Source organism: Grampus griseus (genome assembly GCF_964374135.1).
Source record: "Grampus griseus genome assembly, chromosome: 11".
NCBI classification, from domain to species: Eukaryota; Metazoa; Chordata; class Mammalia; order Artiodactyla; family Delphinidae; genus Grampus; species Grampus griseus.
This window is the reverse complement of record NC_139005.1, coordinates 7,008,861-7,023,863: the sequence shown is the minus strand read 5'-3', so window position 1 is coordinate 7,023,863 and position 15,003 is coordinate 7,008,861.

The window sequence follows — 15,003 nt, the reverse complement described above, 5'->3', positions numbered from 1 at the left end:
CACCTCAGAAAAGGCTCAGAGCAAGAGCTAATAGTGTCTCTTAGCTCAATTATGCCAGATATCTGAAAGGGTGAAGCTGCAAGTTTCCTGAGATCACTCCTGCTTTGGGGATCCTGACAAGATCTCCAGTGGAGGCCTGCAAACCTAAGCGGCCTCTGCCTGAGAGACATTTTCATATGATACGATAATGGACTGGACTAATTATTAATGACAAAATGGAACTTTGATAATGTGCCCGTAGTTTTTTTTAATTTTATTTTAATTAATTAATTAATTTTTGGCTGCGTTGGGTCTTCGTTGCTGCGCGCAGGCTTTTCTCTAGTTGCAGTGAGAGGGGGCTACTCTTCGTTGCGGTGCGCGAGCTTCTCGTTGCAGTGGCTTCTCTTGTTGCGGAGCACGGGCTCAAGGCGCACGGGCTTCAGTAGTTGTGGCACGTGGCTCAGTAGCTGTGGCTCGAAGGCTCTAGAGCACAGGCTCAGTAGTTGTGGTGCACGGGCTTAGTTGCTCCGCAGCATGTGGGATCTTCCCGGACCAGGGCTCGAACCCGTGTCCCCTGCATTGGCAGGAGGATTCTTAACCACTGCGCCACCAGGGAAGTCCCTGACCATAGTTTTTTATTTGTATGATTGTTTTGCTGTAAGGAACCCAAGTTCTAAGGGGGTAGGTATTGTAATATTTTGATTTATGATAAGAAATATACGTGTGGTCTTTCTCCCTGTTCCTGGCACAGAGATTCTAAAACCCTTGGAATGATCCAAGAGGTGAGAGCCATAAAGCTGTTCTTTATTACGTTGATAAGGGGGCTTTGGGAAGGCCACTAGGTAATCTAATATCGTGGGCTGGATGCCAGGGGAAGAAAGCACGTGATCAGAAGTTTGGAACTTTCAGCCCTACCCCATCACTCCCTCTCCAGGGAGGGGAGAGGAGCTGGAGATTGAACCTGTAACCAATGGCCAGTGACTTAATCAATTATGCCTATGTGATGAAGCCTCCATAGAAACCCAAAAGGATTGGGTTCAGAGAGCTTCTGGGTTATGGACAAAAACGCGTCCACGTGCCGGGAGGGTGGCACACACCAAACTCCATCCGGACAGAAGCTGCTGTGCTCAGGACCCTTGCAGGCTTCACCCTATGTACCTCTTCATCTGCCTATTCATTTGCATCCTTTAATATCCTTTGTAATAAACTGATAATCTCTCCGGTTTCCTCAGTTCTGTGAGCCACTCTAGCAAATTAATCAAACACAAGGGGCAGGTGCTCAGAACCTTGGATTTATAGCCAGTTGGTGAGAACCTGAGGTAACAGCCTGGACTTGCTATTGGCATCTGAGGTGGGGGAAAGGGGCAGTCTTGTAGGACCATTATGATGTGATTTCTTTCATGTTATGATTCCTGCTTATCAAGTGTGAAACGTAGGAATTACGCTACATTAAACTATGTTACGTTGTTCAAAATCGACTCACCGTGGCCAATGTAACCTTAGTTGTTTTGAAACATCCACTATAGGACTGTCTTAGAGTGATGAACTGTTACTTTACATAAGAAATTTGTCGGGTAATTTATGTCACTGGAACAGAAGGAGAAACTGATGGAGACAAGACCCCTCCCCTGGGCATAATTGTTGCTCCTTAAAAAGAGACCACTGAGGGCTTCCCTGGTGGCGCAGTGGTTGAGAGTCCGCCTGCCGATGCAGGGGACACGGGTTCGTGCCCCGGTCCGGGAGGATCCCACATGCTGCGGAGCGGCTGGGCCCGTGAGAGATGGTCGCTGAGCCTGCGCGTCCGGAGCCTGTGCTCCACAACGGGAGAGGCCACAACAGTGAAAGGCCCGCGTACCGCAAAAAAAAAAAAAAAAAAAAAAGAGATCACTGAGCGGAGTGACTTGAAGGCCCTTCACTGGAGGCCCCGACTCCACGCTGCTGAGAGCTGATCCAGCTGTTCAGGATGCGGGCGGAGGCTCTGTTGGAGCAGAAGCACAGGACTAGTTGCCACAGGACTAGTTGGACTAGTTGCCAGACCGATGATGATGCTTGTGCTGAGATGCCTCCTTCTGGACTTGTCCTTGGAGTGGCTTGTTACGCCCTTCTCTGTTTTCTTTACTTTGACTAACCTGTGTTATGTGCTAATTGTGTGCAGTAAAACTGAGTGATTCATGCATTGAGTACTGGCTACATTTCTTATATCTCCAACTTACCTGGACTTACCCCTGGGCCTGTGACAGACAGGAACTTAACCCGTAGGATCTGATGTTGACTTCAGGTAGACAATGTCAGAACTGAATTGAATTGTAGGACACCGCGCTGGTGTCTACAGAGAACTAGAGTATTGCCTGGTGTGGGAAAACCTCTACACATCGGGTCACGGAAGTGTTCAGTATGAAACATTGAAACACAGAAGTGTTTTTCCTTTATACCATCTTAACCATTTTCAAGTATACTGTGATTACATTCCAAGTATACAGTCCACTAGTGTTAAGTATACTCACGTTGTTGTGCCACAGAACTTTTTCATCTTGCAAAACTGAAACTCTGAAAACCACAACTCATTATTTTCTTCTCCCTCAGCTCTGAGCAACCATCATTCTACTTTCTGTTTCTATGAATTTGATTATTTTAGATATCACATGTAAGTGGAATCATACAGTATTTGTCATTTTGTGACTAGCTTACTTCACTTAGCATAATGTCCTCAAGTTTCATTCAAGTTGTAATGTGTGACAGGATTTCCTTCCTTTTTAAGGCTGAATAATATCCCATTGTATGTATTTAGTACATTTTGTTTATCCATTCATCCGTTGATGGACAAGTTGGTTGCTTTTGCCTTTTGGCTATTGTGAATAGTGTTCCTATGAACATGGGTGTGCAAAAGTCACTTTCAATCCCATGCCTGCTTACAATTCTTTTGCACATATATCCGGAAGTCAGATTACTGGACCATATGATAATTCTATTTTAAATTTTTTGAGGAAAGTCCATACAGTTTTCCATATCAGCTGAGCCATGCAAGAGCTCCAATTTCTCCATAAACTCACCAAGACTTATTTTCTGTTGTTGTTGTTTTAATAGTGGCTCTCACAACGAATATGTGGTCAGCTGATTTTTAAGAAGGATGCCAAGACCATTCAAATTCGTAGAAGAAAACATAGGTGTAAATCTTCATGACTTTGAATTAGACAACAGTTTCTTAAATATGATACTTAAAGCACAAACAATAATAACAAAAAATTGATACATTGGATTCCATCAAAATTAAAAACTTTTGTGCTACAAAAAACACTATCTAGAAAGTGAAAAGACAGCTCACAGAATGGGAGAAAATATTTGCAAGCTATATATCTGATAAGGGCTAGCGTCCCAATTATATAAAAAACTATTACAACTCAACAATAAACAAACAGGGGCTTCCCTGGTGGTGCAGTGGTTAAGAATCCTCCTGCCAGGAGGGGACACAGGTTCAATCCCTGGTCTGGAAAGATCCCACATGCCGCGGAACAACTAAGTCCGTCCGCCACAACTACTGAGCTTGCGCTCTAGAGCCCACGAACCACAACTACTGAGCCTGCGTGCCACAACTACTGAAGCCCACGCGCCTAGAGCCCGAGCTCCGCAACAAGAGAAGCCACTGCAATGAGGAGCCCGCACACCGCAACGAAGAGTAGCCCCCACTCGCCTCAACTAGAGAAAGCCTGCGCAGCAACGAAGACCCAACGCAGCCAAATATAAACAAATTAAAAAAAAACAATAAACAGACAAATAACCCAATTAAAATGGGTAAAGGATTTGATAGGCATTTCTCCAAAGAAGATATACAGATAACCAATAAGCACATGAAAAGATGCTCAACATCATTAATCATTAGGAAACTATAAGTCAAAACCACAATGAGATACAACTTCCTAACTGCTAGGATGGCTATAATAAAAAAAAAAAAATTGAGGGCTTCCCTGGTGGCGCAGTGGTTGAGAGTCCGCCTGCCGATGTAGGGGACGCGGGTTCGTGCCCCAGTCCGGGAGGATCCCACATGCCGCGGAGTGGCTGGGCCCCGTGAGCCATGGCCGCTGAGCCTGCGCATCCGGAGCCTGTGCTCCGCAACGGGAGAGACCACAACAGTGAGAGGCCCGCGTACCGCAAAAAAAAAACCCAAACAAAAACAAAACAAAACAATAATAATAAATTAAAATTTTTTTTAAAAAACCAACAATTGAAAATTAAAAGTATTGGTGGGGGGAATTCCCTGGCGGTCCAGTAGTTAGAACTCCGAGCTTTCACTACCTAGGCTGTGGGTCCCATCCCTGATGGGGGAACTAAGATCCCACAAGCAGCATGGCACGGCCAAAAAAGAAAAAAAAATGTATTGGTGGGGATATGGAAAAATTGGAATTCTCATGCATTGCTGTTAGTAATATAAAATGTTGCAGCCACTATGGAAAACAGTTTGATAGCTCCTCAAAACATTAAACATAGAGCAACCATATGATTTGGCAATTCTAAGAGAATTGAAAACATATATTCCCACAAAAGCTTGTACGTGAATGTTCATAGTAGCATTATTCATAATAGACAAAAGTGGAAACAACTCAAATGTCCATCAACTGATAAACAGATAAATAAGTTGTCGGATGTCCACACAATGGGATGGTATTCAGCTATAAAAAGGATGAAGTACTGATACACGCTAAAACACAGATGAAATTTGAAGGCATTATCCTCAGTGAAAGAACTCAGTCATAAAAGGCCACAGAGTGTATGATTCCATTATTATGAAATTTCCAGCATAGGCAAATCCATAGAGATAGAAAGTAAATTAGCATTGCCAGAGAATGGGGAGTGGGCTGGGGGAGAAGACTTGGAGGGTGTCTGATAATGGATATGGGGTTTATTTGGGGGGCAATAAAAACGTTTTGGAGCTAGATAGTGGTGATGATTGTACATCTTGTGAATATAATTTTTAAAACCACTGAATTTTATGTTTTAAAATGGTGAATTGTATGGTATGTGAATTTTATCTCCATTTATTTTAAGACATAATAAAAAAGTTAACTGAAGTAAAGCAAACCAAACCAAAGCAAAAGTGTTCCAAGGAAAGTCAGGGGATTGTCTTGCCTGGGGCTAGAGAGAATTCATTAGCACAAGGAATTGACATGAACAAAACTGGGTCTCAGTAGTTGAAGGGGCATTTATAACAACAGACCCACCATAGAGATATGAGGATGGAAAGAAATTGACAATGTGAGAAATAGGTCCCTTACAAGGAACTGAATGTTACAAAAGAGTTCATGTGTACTCATACACACAGGATCCTAAACAGAGACCAACAAAGGGGAAAAATACCTGGCTCAAGAGAAAAGTGTTCTTCACAATCCCACAGTTTGACGGCAAGGATTCTATGAAGCAACTGAAGTTATATGCAAAATATTGTGTGTTCACGCGTATTATTTTCTGGGGGAGAATCTATATGTTTTACCAGGTTCTCAATAAGACCCTTGATCCTCTAGATATAAGGAACCATACATGGTTTAATAAATTTGCTCTTCCCTGTTTTTAGCAACAGAGGGCAGAAAAGCAATACAATTAGCAGAGCCAACCGCCAGTACATAATTTTCTAAGACTCTTCAAGTCCTTCTCAATCTCTGCCATCTGTTTCTTCCTTTGCTCTACCTTCTCCTCTAAACTAAAATTCCCTAACTGCAAGCCCCCTCTTCATCCATAAATGTCCTACTATCTCTGACTACCGATATCAATGCAGCCCCACTTCCATAATTTAGAGGGATTCAATCCTCCTCTCATATTCCATTTGCATTGTTTATACCTGTGGTAGCTATAGTCTTCCTTTCAAAATAGCTATTGATTTTATTATTATTGTTGAAGGACAGGGTTTAAGGACAAAAATAATAGATTGTGGCTAAAACAATCATTCTTAAAAACTTTTTTTTTTTTGCGGTACGTGGGCCTCTCACTGCTGTGGCCTCTCCTATTGCGGAGCACAGGCTCCGGATGCGCAGGCTCAGCGGCCATGGCTCACGGGCCCAGCCGCTCCGCGGCATGTGGGATCTTCCCGGACCGGGAGCACGAACCCGTGTCCCCTGCATCGGCAGGCGTACTCTCAACCACTGCGCCACCAGGGGAGTCCTTAAACAGTTTTCTCTAAGATCTGTGTGCATCTTTCTCAATAAGATAAATTTACATTATCGGGACACAGCAAAGGTTATGGTTACAAATTTTGTGATACATTTTTGTCCAAAATAGTCATACCAGCTTGCTGTTTAACGTTGTCAAGCAACGGTTAAACAAACAAACAAGAGTGAGAGCGGACTATCTGCTTTTAAAGCCCACTTAAAATTAGGGAATGTATTTATGATTGCATGTAATCATTGCCAATCAATTCTGCCCAGAAAAGGTGATAAAAGCAACAGATCCTAGCTCTTTTCTTTCCCTAGCCTTTTAAACGGAAGCAAATGCCTATTTTCAGTCAAACACTCCTCAAAAATTAACAGATTCAGATCTCAGACATGCACTCTGACTGCTCCACTCACAAGCAGAGTACAGAAACCTTTGTGAAAAAAGAATATGTATATGTATAACTCAGTCACTTTGCTGTACAGCCGAAATTAACACAACATTGTAAATCAACTGTACTTCAATAAAAATCTTTTAAAAGGGGACTTCCCTCGTGGTCCGCTAGTTAAGACTCCATGCTTCTAATGCAGGGAGCACGGGTTCAATTCCTGGTCAAGGAACTAAGATCCCACATTCCACATGCCGCATGGTGTGGTCAAAAAAAAGAAAGAAACTTTGTGATAATAGTTGAAGTGCTTGATATTGTCTTGAGTAGAAAATAAAGTGCTAAAGAAATAACCCATGAACAACACTTGATGTCCTGATATTTATGCCGTATTTTCTTATTTTAAAAGAAAATTTAGGCCTGACCTGATTTGGGGATGTGTCATTGTTGCCGAAACCTGGCCTCTGTACACCGGCACTGAATTGAATCTCAGAGACAGAGTTCTGGGTGAAGCAGAAAACAACAGCTTTATTGCTTCGCCACGCAAAGGGGGCCACAGCGGGCTAATGCCCTCGAGACTGTGTGTCCCCATTGGAGGGGGCAGTGAGGAGTCTTATAGTAATGGTTCGAGGAGCAGAGTGGTAGATAAGGAAAGAGTACATGCAGGCCCTACGTATTTTTCCATCCAGAGATCATCTGAAGACCATCAAAGCGGCATCAGGTGGTCTCGTAATGGGCTTCTGTGGTTTTCGAGGTTATTAAGCTGTGACCTTCTCTCGGGATGAAGAATGCTTACAGAGAGGGGAATGTAAAGGGGAGTGTTCAAAAGAGAAAAATACCAGGTGCAATGATACAACGAAGCAGAAACAACAACAAAAACTGTCATCTGAAAAGCAGGTCGAAGTGAGGTTAAAACAGATCAGAGCTTGATGGAAGCTATTTTAACTAGTTCTTATCAATTTAGCTGGAATAAAAACCCCACTGTTAATTTATTCCTTCCATTTCAATGGAAAAAGGCAAGTGGGCATCAATCTCATCTGGCCGTTTCTTGCTGAAGCTGGGCGGGGGAGGGGCGGCGGCGGGGGTGGGGGGGAGGGCGGGGACGGCAAGAAGGGGTTTTTCTTATGGAAGGAATGAACATTCTCATGCCAACTGGCAGGCGGTTTGACAAGAGCCCTGGTGGTAGTTTTGCAGAAATACGACAGGCAACAAGTCATGATTCTAGCTAGAACATATATTCCCATTGCAACCAACAAAACAAAGTAAGAACTGGAAAACTCCTGAGAAGATAGATTGGATGGCCCTGTGGGATCCAGGAAAACAAGTTTGAAAACCAATTGGAGACTCGGGAAGCAACTTCACAGGCATAAGCATCTGAATTATCTACTGTCTGGATGGGAGATTTCACGTCATTAAGAAGCGTTGTTATGTTTCCTGACTCATCGGGTATAAAAGTATTATACAACATTCAGTATGAATTAAGGCACAAGTTTCCTGCTGTGAGACAGTCAAGATATCCAGGGCCATCTGGTTCTGAAGCACAGCTTTTCCCATTAATGAGTCCTCAGTGTTTAACAAAGTCAAGCTCTGTTGGCTGTCATTAAGGGCTTGCTTTGTAATTTTGGCTAGTACCTCTAGGTGGAGAGCCACACTTTCAAGACCAATGTTTAGGACAAAGAAATTGAGTAAATAATCACACCAAAAAAAACTGATCTAGTCTATCTACATACTCTTTTTTTTTTTTTTTTTTTTTTGCGGTATGCGCGCCTCTCACTGTCGTGGCCTCTCCCGCCGCAGAGCACAGGCTCCGGACACGCAGGCTCAGTGGCCATGGCTCACGGGCCCAGCCGCTCCGCGGCACGTGGGATCTTCCCGGACCGGGGCACGGACCCGTGTCCCCTGCATCGGCAGGCAGACTCTCAACCACTGCGCCACCAGGGAAGCCCTTGTGAGGCTTTTTAAACTGGCAAAATAGGAGTGTTATAAGGAGATCTGCAAGGTCTAATTAGTCCGTACTTCAAAAACCAGTCTAGAACTGGCTGGATTCCTTATATAGTTTCCCCCTTTTTTTTTTTTTTTTGTCCATACCATGGGGGATCTTTGTTCCCCAATCAGGGATTGAACCCGTATCCCCTGCATTGCGAGCGTGGAGTCTTAACCACTAGACCACCAGGAAAGTCCCTGTATAGTTTCCTTTTTAAGAGGATATTGTTTTTTCCTTGGACAAGTCATTCCTGTCTTTACAATGATAGGAATCGGGGCAGTGAATCCGGCCTGTCTGGGCGCCCCATTAGCCCAGACAGCCTTACTCACTTCTTCCTGGATCCTTTCTGGAATAGGCTCAGCTGCTTTCTCTCCTGGCTGTTCGAGCGACTCTTGGAGTCTTAGGGCATTTTCCAGTGGCACTTCTAAAGGCAGAAGTTGTTTCTCAGGTGAAAATGTTATTTGCACATTTACTCTGCCCAAGTCTCTTCCTAAAAGAGGGATTAGACAGTCCCATACGTACAGGAAATTATGTTTCAATTTCTCTTGTCCTATTTTGCACTCCAGGGGCTGGAGCAGAGGACGTTGCTGAGTTTGTCCTGAAACGTCCCACTACTGACACTGTGGACTTGCTCAAAGAGGCCAGTTTACAATTTAGAACCGAGTAGTTTGCTCCAGTATCTGCCCAAAAATCTGTTAGTTGATTCTCCCCTGTTAATTGTACCCGGGGCTCCTGTGGGGCTATAGCCACTGAAGCCACCAGCATGGCGAGAAGCCCCGGGTCCCATCAGTCACTATATTCTTCTTCAGAACTTTCCTTCCTGGTGACCATAACCTCCACCGGAGGGTCCCTCTGTTTTTTGGTGCATTCCGTCTTTAATTTAGGACATTTCTTTTTCCAAGGTCCTTCCAGAATACGTGGCATCCATATCTATTAGAAAGTCAATCAACTTGTTCCCCACTGTCAACGTTACCCAGGGCTCTTGTGGGGATTTTAGAATTGGACCCCTCAAGTCCAAGGGAGTCTTCGGGCCTCTTCATTCAATGTCAGTGTTCCTCTCTTTCTACCATATGAGCAGCTCCTGTCTCCTTTTTTATTATTTTCTTTCTTTTTCTTTAGCCTAGGTCAATCTCTTTTCCAATGCTCTTCCTCCTTGTAATAAGCACATTGTTCCTTCTTCAATGGTGGTTTCCCTTCCTTTAGGTTGCTCGCCTTCCGGGAATTCAGTGCTGCTGCCAGAGAAGCTGCCTTTAATTTTTCATCTTCTTGCTTCTGTCGTTGTTCCCTGTTGTTGAATAATTTAAAAGCAACATCTACTAATTGAGAAGGGTTCATTCCAAATGCACCATCTAACTTCGGTAATTTTTTCTTTATATCTGGGGCACTTTGCCCAATGAAAGTCATATTTATCATCCTTACATTCTCAGGGGCCTCAGGGTCTGCATCCGTGTAGCACATATAAGCTTGATAAATCCTTTCTAGGAGCTCTGCTGCATCCTCATTTGGTTTTTGTTTTATCTCCGGAATCTTGCTTAACCTCTTTTGTCTAGGTACCCCCTTTTGAAGACCCACTAAGACACACCTCCTATAATGTTCTAGAAGTGGCATGCCCCCACTATTAGGATCCCAGTTAGGCTTAGCGATAGGGACTGACAGATTTGCTTCTGGAGTTCCATTTGGATCCACTAGGTGGAGCTGGTGTGCTTCCTCTCTAGCCTTGTCAATGACCATCCTCCTTTCATCCTCAGTAAGCATTATACTCATAAGAGTGTGAATGTCCGCCCAAGTGGGATGGTGAGTGGCAAATATGGAGGGGAAAAGTTCAGTCACACGGAGGGGGTCCTCTTGGTAAGCAGGGTTATGGTTTTTCCAGTTAAGCAAATCCAAAGTAGAGAATGGATTGCACATCCACAGGAACCCAGCGGGCTGGCCATTTGCATTAAGGCCTCCTCGGCACAAGGGAAATTGCACTGTTGCGGAAGTGGCTCCCGGTTCAAATTCGGTGCCCTGTTGGGTCTTAGATGGTGATACTAAACCAGATCCCTGTGCCCCAGGGGTTAACAGAGAAAATTCTATTCTCTCCCCATGGGTAGGGGAAACAGGAAGCCGTGAAAGGAGTGAATATGTTGACGGCATGGTGGGGGCAGTTGGAACAACTGCCAATGCAGCCTGTTCAGCCAGTGGGGGAGCTGGATAGGCCAGAGGCGGGTTTAAGTTGTTATTTATTTATTTATTTATGGCTGTGTTGGGTCTTCGTTGCTGTGCGCGGCTTTCTCTAGTTGTGGCAAGCGGGGGCTACTCTTCATTGCAGTGAGCGGGCTTCTCATTGCGGTGGCTTCTCTTGTTGCGGAGCACGGGCTCTAGGTACGCAGGCTTCAGTAGCTGTGGCTCGCGGACTCTCGAGTGCAGGCTCAGTAGTTGTGGCGCACAGGCTTCGATGCTCTGCGGCATGTGGGATCTTCCTGGACCAGGGTTCAAACCCGTGTCCCCTGCATTGGCAGGCGGATTCTTAACCACTGCGCCACCAGGGAAGCCCTGTTGGAAGAATTTTAATCACCGTTTCAATTTCATTACTTGTGATTGGTCTGTTCATATTTTCTATTTCTTCCTGGTTCAGTCTTGGAAGGTTATACCTTTCTAAGAATTTGTCCATTTCTTCCAGGTTGTCCATTTTATTGGCATAGAGTTGCTTGTAGTAGTCTCTTAGGATGCTTTGTATTTCTGCGGTGTCTGTTGTAACTTCTCCTTTTTCATTTCTAACTTTATTGATTTGAGTCCGCTCCCTCTTTTTCTTGATGAGTCTGGCTAAATGTTTATCAATTTTGTTTATCTTCTCAAAGAACCAGCTTTTAGTTTTATTGATCTTTGCTATTGTTTTCTTTGTTTCTATTTCATTTATTTCTGCTCTGATCTTTATGAGTTCTTTCCTTCTACTAACTTTGGGTTTTCTTTGTTCTTCTTTCTCTAATTCCTTTAGGTGTAAGCTTAGATTGTTTATTTGAGATTTTTCTTGTTTCTTGAAGTAGGCTTGTATTGCTATAAACTCTCTTAGAACTGCTTTTGCTGCATCCCATAGGTTTTGGATCGTTGTGCTTTCATTGTAATTTGTCTCTAGGTATTTTCTGATTTCCTCTTTGATTTGTTCAGTGATCTCTTGGTTATTTAATAACGTATTATTTAGCCTCCATGTGTTTGTGTTTTTTACGTTTTTTCTCTGTAACTGATTTCTAATCTCATAATGTTGTGGTTGGAAAAGATTCTTGATATGATTTCAATTTTCTTAAATTTACTGAGGCTTGATTTGTGACCCAAGATGTGATCTATCTTGGAGAATGTTCCATGTGCACTTGAGAAGAAAGTGTAATCTGCTGTTTTTGGATGGAATGTCCTACAATATCAATTAAATCTATCTGGTCTATTGTGTCATTTAAAGCTTGTGTTTCCTTATTTATTTTCATTTTGGATGATCTGTCCACTGGTGTAAGTGAGGTGTCAAAGTCCCCCACTATCATTGTGTTACTGTCAATTTCCTCTTTTATAGCTATTAGCAGTTGCCTTATGTATTGAGATGCTCCTATGTTGGGTACATATATATTTATAATTGTTATGTCTTCTTGGATTGATCCCTTGATCATTATGTAGTGTCCTTCCTTGTCTCTTGTAACATTCTTTATTTTAAACTCTATTTTATCTGATATGAGTATTGCTACTCCAGCTTTCTTTTCATTTCCATTTGCATGGAATATCTTTTTCCATCCCCTCACTTTCAGTCTATATGTGTCCCTAGGTCTGAAGTGGGTCTCTTGTAGACAGCATATATATGAGTATTGTTTTCGTATCCATTTAGCGAGCCTGTGTCTTTTGGTTGGGGCATTTAATCCATTCACGTTTAAGGTAATTATCAATATATATGTTCCTATTACCATTATCTTAATTGTTTTGGGTTTGTTTTTATAGGTCCTTTTCTTGTCTTGTGTTTCCCACTTAGAGAAGTTCCTTTAGCATTTGTTGTAGAGCTGGTTTAGTGGTGCTAAATTCTCTTAGCTTTTGCTTGTCTGTAAAGCTTTTGATTTCTCTTTCGAATTGGAATGAGATCCTTGCCAGGTAGGATAATCTTGGTTGTAGGTTCTTCCCTTTCATCACTTTAAATATACCGTGCCACTCAGTTCTGGCTTTTAGAGTGCTGCTGAGAAATCAGCTGTTAACCTTATGGGAGTTCCTTTGTTTGTTATTTGTCATTTTTCCCTTTTGCTTTCAATAATTTGTCTTTAATTTTTGTCAGTTTGATTACTATGTGTCTCAGCGTGTTTCTCCTTGGGTTTATCCTGCCTGGGACTCTGTGCTTCCTGGACTTGGGTGGCTATTTCCTTTCCCATGTTAGGGAACTTTTTGACTATAATCTCTTCAAGTATTTTCTTGGGTCCTTTCTCTCTCTCTTCTTCTGGGACCCCTATAATGCGAATGTTGTTGTGTTTAATGTTGTCCCAGAGGTCTCTTAGGCTGTCTTCAGTTCTTTTCATTCTTTTTTCTTTATTTTGTTCCACAGCAGTGAATTCCACCATTCTGTCTTCCAGGTCACTTATCTATTCTCTGCCTCAGTTATTCTGCTATTGATTCCTTCTAGTGTATTTTTCATTTCAGTTATTGTATTGCTCATCTCTGTTTGTTTGTTCTTTAATTCTTCTAGGTCTTTGCTAAACATTTCTTGCATCTTCTCAATCTTTGCCTCCATTCTTTTTCTGAGGTCCTGGATCATCTTCACTATCATTATTCTGAATGCTTTCTCTGGAAGGTTGCCTATCTCCATTTCATTTAGTTGTTTTTCTGGGGTTTTATCTTGTTCCTTCATCTTGTACAAAGTCCTCTGCCTTTTCATTTTGTCTATCTTTCTGTAAATGCGGTTTTCCTTCCACAGGCTGCAGAATTATAGTTCTTCTTGCTTCTTCTGTCTGCCCTCTGGTGGATGAAGCTATCTAAGAGGCTTGTGCAATCTTCCTGATGGGAGGGACTGGTGGTGGGTATAGCTGGGTGTTGCTCTGTTGGGCAGAGCTCAGTAAAACTTTAATCCCCTTGTCTGCTGATGGGTGGGGATGGGTTCCCTCCCTGTTGGTTGTTTGGCCTGAGGCGACCCAGTGCTGGAGCCTACCAGTCTCTTTGGTGGGGCTAATAGCGGACTCTGGGAGGGCTCACACCAAGGAGTACTTCCCAGAACTTCTGCTGCCAGTGTCCTTGTCACCATGGTGACCCACAGCCACCACCCATCTCCGCAGGAGACCCTCAAGCATTACCAGGTAGGTCTGGTTCAGTCTCCTATGGGGTCACTGCTCCTTCCCCTGGGTCCCAATGCGCACACTACTCTGTGTGTGCCCTCCAAGGGTGGAGTCTCTGTTTCCCCCAGTCCTGTCAAAGTCCTGCAATCAAATCCCGCTAGCCTTCAAAGTCTGATTCTCTAGGAATTCCTCCTCCCGTTGCCAGACCCCCAGGTTGGGAAGCCTGACGTGGGACTCAGAACCTTCACTCCAGTGGCTGGACTTCTGTGGTGTAAGTGTCCTCCAGTCTGTGAGTCACCCACCCAGCCCTTATGGGATTTGATTTTATTGTGATTGTGCTCCTCCTACCATCTCATTGCGGCTTCTCCTTTGTCTTTGGATGTGGGGTATCTTTTTTGGTGAGTTCCAGTGTCTTCCTGTCGATGATTGTTCAGCAGTTAGTTGTGATTCCGGTGCTCTCGCAAGAGGGAATGAGCGCAGGTCCTTCTACTCTGCCATCTTGAACCAATCTCCAAGGCACTTTAGTTTATTTAACATTCAGGCAGAGGGGCAGGGTTCCCTGTGGCAGGCTATTATGTATGTTACAGCTATAGACAGCATCCTTTTAGTGATTATAATAACAAAAGCAACAAAAAGCAAAGGTAAAAGAAATAGATTTTGCTCTTCCCCGTTACAGATGGGCACAGATAGGTTACTAAGTGGTGCTTGCAGTGATGGAGGTGGTGGTGGAGGTGCCCCGGAAGGCCTCCATCAACAAGAGAGGAGCAGGTGGTGCTGGGCAAAATTAGGGCTACAATGGATTCATAACAGCCAGCGTTGTAAAATTGTCGTCCAACTTTTCATTTGGAATCCTGGAATCCTCCACCATTGGAGGAAGAGAACTTTTCTTTTCTCTTTGTACCATCAGTCTACTACCTGGCTGCTCACTTTTTTTTTTTTTCTTTTTGTTAGTACGGGCCTCTCACTGTTGTGGCCTCTCCCATTGCGGAGCACAGGCTCCGGACACGCAGGCTCAGCGGCCATAGCTCACGGGCCCAGCCGCTCCGCGGCACGTGGGATCTTCCCGGACCGGGACACGAACCCGCGTCCCCTGCATCAGCAGGCGGACTCTCAACCACTGCGCCACCAGGGAAGCCCATGGCTACTCACTTTTTGTTTGTTTGTATTTCTTTTTTCCGTGCCTCGTGGCATGTGGAATCTTATTTCCCCAACCAGGAATAGAACCTGTGCCCCCTGCAGTGGAAGTGCAG